Source organism: Grampus griseus, assembly GCF_964374135.1.
Source record: "Grampus griseus genome assembly, chromosome: 5".
Lineage (NCBI taxonomy): Eukaryota > Metazoa > Chordata > Mammalia > Artiodactyla > Delphinidae > Grampus > Grampus griseus.
Genome location: NC_138998.1, coordinates 94455475 through 94469338, shown reverse-complemented (window position 1 = coordinate 94469338; position 13864 = coordinate 94455475).

The following is a 13864-nucleotide window of genomic DNA, read 5'->3' as shown; positions in this document are numbered from 1 at the left end:
GAGGAATTTCCCTTTCCCTTTGTTCGCACGTCTCGCAGGGGCTCAGCTTTGGGTTTGGCCCCGCCTCTGTGTGTAGGTCGCTGGAGGGCGTCTGTTCTTTACTCAGACAGGACGGGGTTAAGGGAGCAGGTGATTCCGCGGCTCTGGCTCACTCAGGCCTGGGGGAGGGAGGGGCACGGAGTGCGGGGCGGGCCTGCGGCGGCAGAGGCCGGCGTATCGTTGCACGAGCCTGAGGCGTGCCGTGCGTTCTACCAGGGAAGTTGTCTCTGGATCACGGGACCCTGGCGGTGGCGGGCTGCACAGGCTCCCGGGAGGGGAGGTGTGGAGAGTGACCTGTGCTCGCACACAGGCTTCTTGGTGGCAGCAGCAGCAGCCTTAGCGTCTCATGCCCGTCTCTGGGGTCCGCGCTTTTAGCCGCGGCTCGCGCCCGTCTCTGGAGCTCCTTTAAGCGGCGCTCTTAATCCCCTCTCCTCACGCACCAGGAAACAAAGAGGCAGGAAAAAGTCTCTTTCCTCTTCAGCGGTTCCAGACTTTTTCCCGGACTCCCTCCCGGCTAGCTGTGGCGCACTAGCCCCCTTCATGCTGTGTTCACGCTGTCAGTCATCTCCCTGCGCTCTGACCGAGCCTCAGCTCCCAGCCCCCTCCCGACCTGGCGGGTGAGCAGACAAGCGTCTCAGTCTGGTAAGTGCCGGTCAGCACGGATCCTCTGTGCGAGAATCTCTCCGCTTTGTCCTACGTACCGCTGTTGCTGTGCTCTACTCCACGGATCCGAAGCTTTCCCCCTCCGCCACCTGTAGTCTCCGCCCGCGAAGGTGCTTCCTAGTGTGGAGAAACCTTTCCTCCTTCACAGCTCCCTCCCACTTGTGCAGGTCCCGTCCCTATTCTTTGTCTCTGTTTTTTATTTTTTCTTTTACCCTACCCAGGTACGTGGGGAGTTTCTTGTCTTTGGGGAGGTCTGAGGTTTTCTGCCAGCGTTCAGTAGGTGTTCTGTAGGAGTTGTTCAACATGTAGATGTATTTCTGATGTATTTGTGGGGAGGAAGGTGATCTCCATGTCTTACTCTTCCGCCGTCTTGAAGGTCTTCTGCCTGTTGTCTTTCTAACCAATAGAACGAGAGAGACTGAGTTCAGTTCAGAAGCAAAGGAAGCTTTATTCTTTGAGCACAGAATGGAGAAATGTGAGCTCACAACCTAGAGCATAAAAGCTCTCTAGCCCTGGTGGGTGCTGCTTTATAGGGATCTCTTCAGGGAGGGGTCAGGTTCTCGCATGAGGGTGCAGGCTCAGCTCAGTGCCTGATGCAACACCTCTGCACACAACCTGCCGCCGCCATCTTGAATTGCAGTGTCGTGCATGGCCCGCTGAGCTGAGCTGTCCCTGCAGCCTTTTCGCAAGAGGAGCTCTGGTCTGAAGGTCTGCGCGAGGCCTCTGCACGCTGCACCCTATGAGCAAGAGACACTAGACTAAGCACAAAGGAAAAGAGAAAAACGGTTAGATTTTATTTTATTACCCAGATTCTCTTTTTATTTCCTGGGAATTGTTATTTGGCTTTTTCGGTGACACAATCTTGGTCTGGTCATTAAAACCCATATATATCTTCCTGTGGGTGTAACACCTGGATACACCCATCCTTGTGTGTTCCAATGGCTCCTGGAGGGTGTTTTCCATAACTCCCTCTCACTTCCCCAGGGTAGCACAGCCCCACATGCATCTCTTGGCATTGCTTGGCAAGTCATTTGGTAGTTTGTTGAGGAGGGACTGACAAGCCCTGTTAGTAGTAGTAATAGCAATTAATAACAGCGATATTTCAGAAGAACTTGCCATGTGCCAGACACTCTACAACTTTCTGTACATTATCTCATTTTATCTTCATATCATGAGGTAAGTATTTCCCACATTTTACATATGACTAAACTCAGATTAAGTAACCTGTTCTAGGTCATCCAATTTCCCAATGCCTCAGCAGGTATGGCTTGTTTAAGTTCCACTTTGTTCCCCTCTACTCCTAGAAACTTGGATGATGGAGATGTGCAGACAAACCACCCAGCAAGCCCAGAAATTAATAATGGTGTTACACTGGTGTGCTCCCAAATGATAACATGAATTTTGGGATGCTGCTGGGAAATAGCCTTTTATCTCAAAAAGCCAGTTTGAGCCTTTCACCAATTAAATAGGCTTTTTGAAAACTGGAAACTGGAGAATAGCAGGATAAAATCTGCTGGACTAGAGAACACTTTTTGAAAGGACTTTGGGAACTCTTGTCAGCAGCTCTTTGTTGTTCCTTCTTTTTCTCCTCCTTCCTCATTTTCCCCATTAGAACTAAGTAAGCTTCATTAAGGAAAAAGATTTTGTTCATTGTTGTATAGCTAAAGGTAGGGCCAGGCACAATGAAGATGCTAAATAAATGTTAAATAAATATTTTTGAGTGAATGAAAAATTGGATGAAAAATATCTTTGCCAAGCCCTCAGAGAACCAGCTACTCCTCACACTGTATCTGCCAATTTCCTAAAGACCTCGGTAATCTATTGTGCATCTGTTGTTTCTCGGTTGGCCTGATCTTAACCACTGCTGTGTAACAGGTAAACCCTGCCTTCTCCTAGACAGTTGCTGAGACCCCAAAACAGGCAAAGAGACAAAGATACCTGCAGGGCTTGAACTCGAAGGTAATGAGGTTGGCCTCCTCTGCCTGTCTGCATTTCAACAACTCAACTCTTTCTGATTCCTCCATGAAAGAGGGAGCATTCATCACGTATTGCCCAGGAGAACATTCTCTGTAAGAAGTTCTGTGTCCTTGAAATTAATCCTAAGTTTGCTGGAGATTCTGATTCTTTGCTTCTTCATTCAGTAAGAACTAGACACATCTTCTAGCCTTACTTTTTCTAAATTGAAAGTTTCCCATACTAAAAATCAAAAACAAAACCAAAAAACAAAATCAAACCCATCACCGGTAAAATATAGAAATCTAGTCATATTTCTGCACCATTTCTATAAGGAAAGGTCCTATGGTAGGTGTTTTCTTATTTATTTTATTTTATTAAAAAAATTTTTAACATCTTTATTGGAGTATAATTGCTTTACAATGTTGGGCTAGCTTCTGCTGTACAACAAAGTGAATCAGCTATATGTATACATATATCCCCATATCCCCTCCCTCTTGCATCTCCCTCCCACCCTTCCTATCCCACCCCTCTAGGTGGTCACAAAGCACGGAGCTGATCTCTCTGTGCTATGTGGCTGCTTCCCACTAGCTATCTCTTTTACATTTGTTAGTGTATATATGTCAGTGCTACTCTCTCACTTCGTCCCATCTTACCCTTCCCACTCCCCTTGTCCTCAAGTCCATTCTCTATGTCTGCGTCTTTATTCCTGTCCCGCCCCTAGGTTCATCAGAACCATTTTTTTAGACTCCATATATATGCATTAGCATATATATGGTATTTGTTTTTCTCTTTCTGACTTATTTCACTCTGTATGACAGACTCTAGGTCCAACCACCTTACTACAAATAACTCAATTTCATTTCTTTTTATGGCTGAGTAATATTCCACTGTATATATGTGCCACATCTTTATCCATTCATCTGTCGATGGACACTTATGTTGCTTCCATGTCCTGGCTATTGTAAATAGTGCTGCAGTGAACATTGTGGTACATGACTCTTTTTGAATTATGGTTTTCTCAAGGTATATGCCCAGTAGTGGGATTACTGGGTCGAATTGTAGTTCTATTTTTAGTTTTTTAAGGAACCTCCATTCTATTCTCCATAGTGGCTGTATCAATTTACATTCCCACCAAGATGTTTTCTTATTATCTGACTGTATTCATTAGGTGGGAGTCTTGACTTCCATAGATTTCCTGTAGATGAATTGTTTCTATGACATTGAGAGAAAACAGATGCATCTCCCCCAAAACTTAAAATAAAAACAGAAACCTCAGATCGACACAGGAAGGAGGTGCCACATGCATTCTCTGGATTCTGTGCATTTAGCTTTCTATTGAACCTGTAAATGTGGTGACTAGGTTTTTGATGTGCCAGGTTCTCTTTCACTATCAAATTTGCTTTTAGGAAGATTTTGTAAATGGACATAAGCAATAGATATAGTTATATCTGTTGGTGTGAATGAACAGAACCTTCTGCAAGGAGGGCTTCTGATGAGTTAGTCTCTGAGTCTTGGACTGGGATGCCCTTTCCTGCCAAGCTGGCCTCCCAGCCCTGGGATTGTAGACCAGGCTCAAGCACTGGAACTGTTTGCTTTGTGAATCAAATAGTAATTTTCCGGGCTTCCCTGGTGGCGCAGTGGTTGAGAGTCCACCTGCCGATGCAGGGGACGCGGGTTTGTGCCCCGGTCCGGGAGGATACCACATGCCGCGGAGCGGCTGGGCCCATGAGTCATGGCTGCTGAGCCTGCGCGCCCGGAGCCTGTGCTCCACAACAGGAGAGGCCACGGCAGTGAGAGGCCCGCGTACAAAAAAAAAAAAAAAAAAAAGTAATTTTCCTTGGTTTCTCCATGTAAGCTGTGGTGTCAAAGATGGCTATCTGAAGGGCAATGTGAATAAGAGTTTTTAGGATGAATGAATGAACTGTGGTGGAGCTAGCTGGGGAAGGACTCACACAACACAGTACTTGGCACGTAATAGAAGCGCAGTATGTGTTTTTTGAATAAATAAACAGAAGAATGAATAAATGAGCTTGAAAACTGGGCCTGTTTGAGCCATTGGCAACCCAGGGTTCTATTTGGACCCTAGTTTCTTGCTCTCAATTTTGCTATCATTTGGAAAGTGTTTCTATGAGTAACTTAGTGGGGAGGGGAGAGCAGTTACTTTGTCCAGTGAATGAGGAGCCTTGAGGCAACCTATACCTGTGTCAGGCAGTGTAATGACAGATACCTCAAGGATGTCGATGTTTCTAGCTTGTAAGTTTGTCTTCATGCTTGATTTAAGTGGACTGACATGCAGAATATATCTCTGACTAGTTTCAGTTCATTGGTTATGTGAATTTGCAAAAACAGAAATGCCTTAGTTTTTATGACAGTCCATGGGTTTCAAAATATATTCAATTATTTTTATATATTTAGCATTTCTTCTCCTCACATGCTCACTCCATCTTGCCTCTCTTTCTTTGATTCACATCAATATGCAAAATGTGTCTAGATCTTCAACAATGGAAATAAGTTGTTTTTCTTCTTTTTCCCTCTGCACACAGTGTGACAATGATATACTTCAAAAAGGAAAGCATAAAAGGGAAAGTAATCAGAATATCTGTTTGTTTCCATGGCACCTGTAAAGAATGGGCCTTCCATGGATATAATAAGCTTTAGCTTAAATCATCTTCCCTTAAGAGTTATCAGTTAAGGTCAACCATGCAGTTCCCCACTAGAAAGCAGATCCTGGGTATTGCTACCTATTTAGGACATTTATGAAATCACATTCTCGGGGTTGGCATGGTACTGTTGGATGGCAGTTATTTCCACAACTAGGAAAGAAATCCATGCTTGTCGTAGGACAGGAAGTTAATCATATTTCTCCTCCATCAGAGATCAGTGTTTTTCTGCTATGAGGGATCCATGCCTGTCATCCCTCTGAACTGCCAGCTCTTTGAAGGTACAGCTGGGCCTTTGTTCATCCATGTATCCTCCCCTGCAGAGCATATAGTTCTTGGCACATAGCAAATAAGTGTTTCTCTAAATTTTCCACTAAAGTATTCTAAGACCAGTGTGAATTTGTACTTCTTGAGCATTGGTGAGGCCTGGGGACCTCTCTGTTTTACAGAGAGTTATGTAAAAAAAAAAAACAGCAGTTTTTACTTGCTCTTTTTTTACATAACCACCACCCTCCAAACACATACACAGAGTCTCCCCTACTATCAACATCCTCACTAGAGTGTTACACTTGTTATAATTGATGAACCAACATTGAGACATCATTATCAAAGGCCCTAGTTTACATTAGGGTTTACTCTTGATGATGTACATTCTATGGATTTTGCAGATGTGTAATGGCATGTATCCACCACTATACTATTATGCATAATAATTTCTCTACCCTAAAAATCCTCTGTGCTTAGCCCATTCCTCCCTCCCTCCCCACTGACTCCTGATCTTTTTTGTTTTGTTTTCTTTTTTTTTTGATGTGGACCATTTTAAAAGTCTTTTTGAATTTGTTACAATATTGCTTCTGTTTTATGTTTTGGTTTTTTGGCCCCAAGGCATGTGGGATCTTAGCTCCCTGACCAGGGATTGAACCCACACCCCCTGCATTGGAAGGCAAAGTCTTAACTACTGGACCGCCAGGGAAGTTTCTGATCTTTTTATTATCTCCATAGTTTTGCCTTTTTCAGAATGTTGCATAGTAGGAATCATAGTATGTAGCCTTTTCAGACTGTCTTCTTTCAGTAATATGCATTTCATATTCTTTTATGTCTTTTCATACCTTGATAGCTATTTTTTTTAGCACTGAATAATATTCTATTGTCTGGATGTACCACAGCTTATTTATCCATTCACCTATTGAAGGACATCTTGGTTGGTTCCAAGTTTTGGCAGTGATCAATAAAGCTGCTATTAACATTCGTGTGCAGGTTTTGTGAGTTCAATGCAGTTTTTACTTGCTCTTTTTTTTTTTAACTTTTTATTTTTTTTGCGGTATGCAGGCCTCTCACTGTTGTGGCCTCTCCCTTGCGGAGCACAGGCTCCGGACGCGCAGGTTCAGCGGCCATGGCTCACGGGCCCAGCCGCTCTGTGGCATGTGGAATCTTCCCAGACCGGGGCACGAACCCGTGTCCTCTGCATTGGTAGGCGGACTCTCAACCACTGCACCACCAGGGAAGCCCTAACTTTTTATTTTATATTCGAGTATAGTTGATTAACAATGTTGTGATAGTTTCAGGTGTACAGCAAAGTGATTCAGTTATACAAATACATGTATCTATTCTTTTACAAATTTTTTGTCATACTGAGTAAAGTAAGTCAGACAGAGAAAGAGAAATATCGTATGATATTGTGGAATCTAAAAAGAAATGATACCAATGAACTTATTTACAATACAGAAACAGACTCACAGACTTAGAGAATGAACTTATGGTTACCAGGGGGTAAGGGTGGGGGGAAGGGATAGTTAGGGAGTTTGGGACTGACATGTAAACCTGCTATATTTAAACCAGAAAGAGAAAAACAAATATCATATATTAACACATATATGTGGAATCTAGCACAATTTTACAGATGAACCTATTTCCAGGGCAGGAATAGAGATGCAGACATAGAGAATGGACATGTGGACACAGGGAGGGAAGGGGAGGGTGGGACAAATTGGGTGATTGGGATTGACATATATACACTACCATGCATAAAATAGATAGCTAGTGGGAGCCTGCTATAAAGCACAGGAAGCTCAGCTCGGTGCTCTGTAATGACCTAGATGGGTGGGGTGGGGGTGGGAGGGAGGTTCAAGAGGGAGGGGATATATGTATGCATATATCTTATTCACTTCATTGTACAGCAGAAACTAACACAACATTGTAAAGCAATTATACTCCAATAAAAAATAAAATGGATAACCAACAAGGACCTACTGTATAGCACAGGGAACTCTGCTCAGTATTATGTAACAACTTGCTGTTTTCCTTATGTTAAGCGGAAATCTGACCTCCTGTATCTTCTCTGCATCAGTGACCTAACATATTGTCTAATCCTTCTTTTGTACATGAAGACAGCTGTCTAGGAGTTCCTACGTTTTTTTCTATTTTAAGCTAAAGAGCACCAATTATGCTAACTTTTTCTTATGTTGTAGGATTTTCAGTCCCTTCAGTTTCCTGGTTCCCCATATTTTTGGTTTTCTTGGCTAAACTCCATTGTATAAAAAAAGGAGACCAGTGAACAGATATGGCCATATCAGTCCAAAAGAACAGAGGGACCATCACTCTTCCTGTCCTGGGCAAGATATCCTGTTAATGTAATTTAGGTTTGTAATCACTCTTTTGGAAATTATGCTACATAAATTCATATAAAATTTGTGCATTTACTTTAACAAACTTATTGTTAGGTCAGTCTTCTCCAAACTGTAGTTTTTCCAGGGGACTTTTAGAACTTAAAAACTAGACTTTCTACATATGCCTATTAACCTTCCTCTTGTTAATTTTGGTCCATTGTTCTAGTTTGTTGAATGTGTTTTCTTCCTTTTAAATGTTGCTTCTTTTATCAAACATATTATCCATTGCTCCTTGTTCAAAATGTTGTTCTTATGCTAAAGAATCATCTCTTCATGACAGAACTTTTAAGAAGTATAGATGAGGGCTTCCCTGGTGGCGTAGTGGTTGAGAGTGAGCCTGCCGATGCAGGGGACACGGGTTCGTGCCCCAGTCCGGGAAGATCCCACATGCCGCAGAGCGGCTGGGCCCATGAGCCATGGCCGCTGAGCCTGCGCGTCTGGAGCCTGTGCTCCGCAACGGGAGAGGCCACAACAGTGAGAGGCCCGCGTACCGCAAAAAAAAAAAAAAAGTATAGATGAGTTAAAAGGAGAACACAAAAATGTTCCCTAACTCATTGCCAGGGATTAAATATTATTAGCATTTTAGTGTATCTCTGTCTAGACTTCTTCTCTAGGTACATGTTTATATCCCTACATGCATAAATACAGTACGTATGCATTTATTACCATACCAGATATGTATGATACATATGATCATACCATATAGTTTATTTTATAATTTTCTTTTTTCCTCACTTCATTCATTTTTTATTTGGTATATTTTAAAAATATCCATGAAGTACATAGTATTGTAGGGAATACAGTGATGATCAATGCAAGCGTACTGCTCTTTATTTAATTAGTCTTTTATTATTTGACAATTAGATTTTCCCCAAATATTTTGCTATCATCCATGTAGCTAAATCCTTGCAAACATCTGTGACTATTTCCTGAGGAAGTGGAACTGTGACTCAAGAAGTAAGTCAAATTGTAAAAGGTTTTGATATGTTTTAGTAAATTGTCTTCTAGAAAGTTATGAAATAATCTTGCTGTCATTTAGTTATTTGAAAACTTGATAGCTTTTCCTTTTATATGTCAGCAAATTATTGCTAACAACATTGAGCAAGAGAGGACCAATGACAGGATTTTGGAGAAAACTAGTAAATCATTCTTCCAAAATTTTATTAGTTTATTAATCAACAGTCTATGGGGACAATTTTTGCTCAATTGTATTATACCTTTTCCATATTTCTATATTTTTATCAACTGGGGTTTCATAAGCTTTGTTGGATGTGTTTTTGAAATCAGTATAGTCTATATCTACATACTTCCTGTTTCCAACAGTATAACAATCCTATGAAATGATAGAAATATTATTAGTTCAGTATAAGAGTTTCTGTAAATGATGCTGGCTTCCAGTGCTCACTACTCTCTTTAACAGCACTGTCCAATGGAACTTTCTGCAATGATAGAACATTCTATTACCTGTGCTGTTCAGTATGGTAGCCACCAGCCATATGTGGCTACTGAGTACTTAAGATGTGGCTAGTGTAACTCAGGAACTTATTTTTATTTTTTTAAATTTTAAATAATTTAAATTTAAATAGTAAGATTTGACTAGTGGTTGTGATTTTGGACAGCACAGCTTTATAATATCTGGCAAACCATCTTTCTAATAACTAGTATATAATTTAATTGGAGTTTAATATTAAGTTGAGGGACTCATGGTTCCTGAAATACATTGGTTTCTCTCTCTCTCTCTCTCTCTCACTTTGCTCTTAATTACATTTTTTTTTCACTACACCAACTCATAATTTTTTTAAGATTTCTGACAATGATTTTGTGTCAATGATTCATATCAGCTGGTTGTTTTCAAATGCTGGGATATTGAATCTGGGATATAACTGATAAATGTTTCTTTCAAATCAACCTGGTTTAATTTCCTTTAACAAGATTTTTCTTATAATGTGAACATCATTTTCCTTGATAGAAAGAGATGTAAGTGAGAAAAGTGTTGAGTAATTTTGTTTTCTACTTTTCATCTTTGACATTATTCTTATCTTTCCTAAACAGTTGGCTCTCCTTATTTTTCTTAAAGTTGATGTAGCTAATGGGGTCCTTTCTGTTGTCAATGACACTTTTTGTTTCACAAGCCTAGAATATTTTGGTTTTTAGTGTTCTTGTTAGAATAATTATAATAATATATTATTCTTTTATGTCCATCTACAATCATGGGGTTTTTATTTCCTCCTAGTTTTTTTTTTGATGTCATTTAAAAATTTAAGTTCAACAGGTATATATGTAGCCATATATATTTCTTTAACTGTTTCTCTCTTTGTATCCCTGGGAATCAGATTTGGTTATATTTTAAATTGGTTCAGCCCATCCAATGGTGCTGACTGACTCTTAAGTGCCAGGCCATGTGTCCAGACTGGAGATTCTTAAGTGAATTAGACATGAACCTTGCCATCAGAAGATTTATACTCTACTAAGGTAATCAAACTTGTATACTACAAGCCACATACAATACAGCATATGCTTATTAAGAGTAGTCACAATGTTCTGGGGGAGCATAACAGAGAGACAGGATTAATTCTGCTTGCAGAGCATATAGAATGGGATAAGGAGGATGTGCAAAATCAGAGAAGTCTGGAACAGAAATGATGTTTGAGCAAGAATGAATAAGAATTTGTAGGACAGAGAAGCTGGGTAATGTGGTATTCTATTCATGAATAACATGAACATAAGCCAGATGATACATTCTGGGCTTCATAACTAGTCCTGCAGCTGGAGTATAGAGTACTTCTTGGGTGAGTGAACAGAGATGAGACTGAAGTTAAGGAACAGCTCAATGGTGAGGGACCGTGAAAGTTTGCTAAGGGATTTGGATTTTTTCCAAATGGAATAAACTTGAATGTTCTTGAGCAGAGAAGGGAAATAGATTCCTTTTAGAAAAACAATTCTGGTGACATCAACTTAGGATATGTTAGACTTTGGAAAATTTGTGGAAGGGAAATCATTAGTCAAGAGGACAATGAAAGTAAAACTAGTTCAGTGTGGAGTGATAGAGAGAAGGGGTTTGAATTGAGTGACATTTAGAAGATAGTATTGATAGGATTAGGTGGCTGCTTGAGTATGGGGGAAAGGAAGAGGCAGGAAGATGATTCACAAGTTTCTCATATGTTTTAATGTTTTTATTAGAATTCACTTTTTCTCTTGAATCACTTTCCCTTCAGGATCTCTGGATGTGAGATCATGTCTGTCTTTTCTCTGAACTTTTGGAAACTCTTCTCCCAATGACAAATGAGTGTGTGCTGATTTTATAGTGTTCCAGTCCTCCTATCCTAGGAATTCCAAGATGTGCTCATCACATTTTAAAAACTTCTATATTTTGAGATCATTTTAGACTTAAAAACGAGTTGCAGAAATAGCTCAGTGAGATCCCATATACCCTTTACCAGCTTCTATTTGTTAACAGCTTACATAACCATAGAACAATTAAACCAAAACTAAGATTAATGCTTAGTAACCTTAATTCAGTTACTATTAACTGAAATACAAAATTTGGATTGCATCCATTTTTCCACAAATGTCCTTTTTTTTTTTTCTATTCCAAGATCCAGTCAAGGATCATACATTGCATTTAGTTGTCACATTTCCTTAGTATCTTCCAATCTGTGACAATTCCTTAGTCTTTCCTTATCTTTTACAACCCTGATGATTTTGGAAAGTACTGGTCAGTTATTTTTGTAGAACACCCTTGGGTTGTTGTCTGATGTTTGGGTTTGTCTGATGTTTTCTCATGATTAGATTGAGGCTATGAGTTGTTGCAAAGGATATCACAGATGTGATGCACCCTTCTCAGTGCTTCATATCAGGAGGTATATGATTATTACCGGTGATGCTAACTTTGATTACTTAACTAGGATTATGTCTTTCAGGATCTCCACTAGAAAGTTGCTGTTTTCCCCTTCATATTACTCAGTGTTTTGTGGGAGGTTCTTTGAGAACATGCAAATATTTTGTTTGTGCTTGAACTTTCACCCACTAATTTTAGCATCCTTCAGTGCATCTTACTTGCAGCAGTTATTAGTATGGTGTTCTAACAGTTATTTTCTATTTGCTAATTAAAATGTTTCTTTTTTAAAAAAATAGCCTGATTTAAACCAAACCTAAGGAGATATAAGTGAGCTAAATTTTTTTCCAGCTTTATTGAAATATTATTGACAAGTAACATATGTAAGTTTGTTATAAAACATGGTAATTGATATTCATATATATTGCAAAATATATATGAATATCAGTCTGCACAATAAGGTTAGTTAACACCTATATTCCCCCACATAATTACCATTTGTGTGTGTGTGATGATAACATTCAAGATTTATTCTCTCACCATGCTGTACCTTAGATCCCCAGAATTTACTCATCTTATAGCTAGAAGTTTGTGTCCTTTGAGATCTCCCCACCCCCTGAAACCTTGAGCCCCTGGCAACCACCAATCTACTCTCTTTTTTTATGAGTTCGGCTTTTTAAAATTCTACATTTAAGTGATACTATACAGTATATGTCTTTCTCTGTCTGACTTATTTCACTTAGAATAATGCCCTCAAGCTCCATCTGTGTTGTTACAAATGGCAAGATATATGGCTGAATTATATAATTATATAACATATAAATATATATAATATATAAATATATATAATATTTTCTTTATTCATTCATCCATCAGTGGACACCTATGTTGTTTCCATGTCTTGGCTGTTGTGCAGAATGCTGCAGTGAACATGGGGTGCGGATATCTTTTCCAGATATTGTTTTTATTTCCTTTGGATATATTTCCAAAAGCGGGATTACTGGATCATTTGGGAGTTCTTTTTTTAATTTTTTGAGGAAATCCCTATACTGCTTTACATAATGGCTGCACCAGTTTGCATTCCCATGAACAATGCATCAGTTTTCCCTTTTCTCCACATCGTCCCCATCATCCCCATTTCTTGTCTTTTTGATAATAGCCATTCTAACAGGTATGAGGTGATATTTCATGAAATGCTTTCATAAGGAAGAATTGTCTCTTCTCCCTCATGTATTTATTTGTTCAATTATTTATTTATATTAGGATGGATTCATGGATGTTAATTTTATTATTAGGGTTATAATTCTATATTAATTTTAGTTTTTGTTGATAAACTGTTTTTCAGCTTTGGCTGTTGAGTACTTTTTTAGTTTCCCATGCCATCTTCAAATAAAGGATGTTTGCATATTTTTGAGCACTACCTCATTGCCTAGGACCTCAAGATGATTTATGCTCTTCTTGTATTTTCCCTGCTCCAGCCCTGGAATCAACCAGTTCTCCAAAGAGTGCTCACTTTTTAACATGTTCCTATCACTTCTGCTTCACCAAGCAGTTCTTCGTTTTTGACTGGAATTGAGTCAAAAATGAAAGAATGACAGATTAAGGGCTCTCTTTTATGCTTCCTCAAGCTTTTGAGAGAGAAAAAATTTCAGTAAGGCATATTGAATTTGAATTCAACAAATATTTATAAGAGCCCACTCTATGTCAGTGCCGGGTTAGGTATGAGGATGTGCCCCCGTCTGAGGGAGTGTTCTTTAGGCAGATGGCTCCATATTTTGATACTGCACACTGATCGAAGAGCTTTTCTTTAAGTAACCTCAGTTTTGCTTTGTCATACCTCATCTGATAATGCAGGATACCATTAAGCTATAATGTCCCCCGACTCCCAAAGTGTTGAGGTGTACTCAGGGGGTGTCTCATATGTGCTCACAAACAAGGCCAGTGAGTCATGTCCAGTTACTATAAGGAAGCCTCTGTTCCTTGCCCAGCTGGAGCTGTTACTCCAGCTCTCTTCCTCTGTTGTGAGTCAATAGAGAAAAATGTTT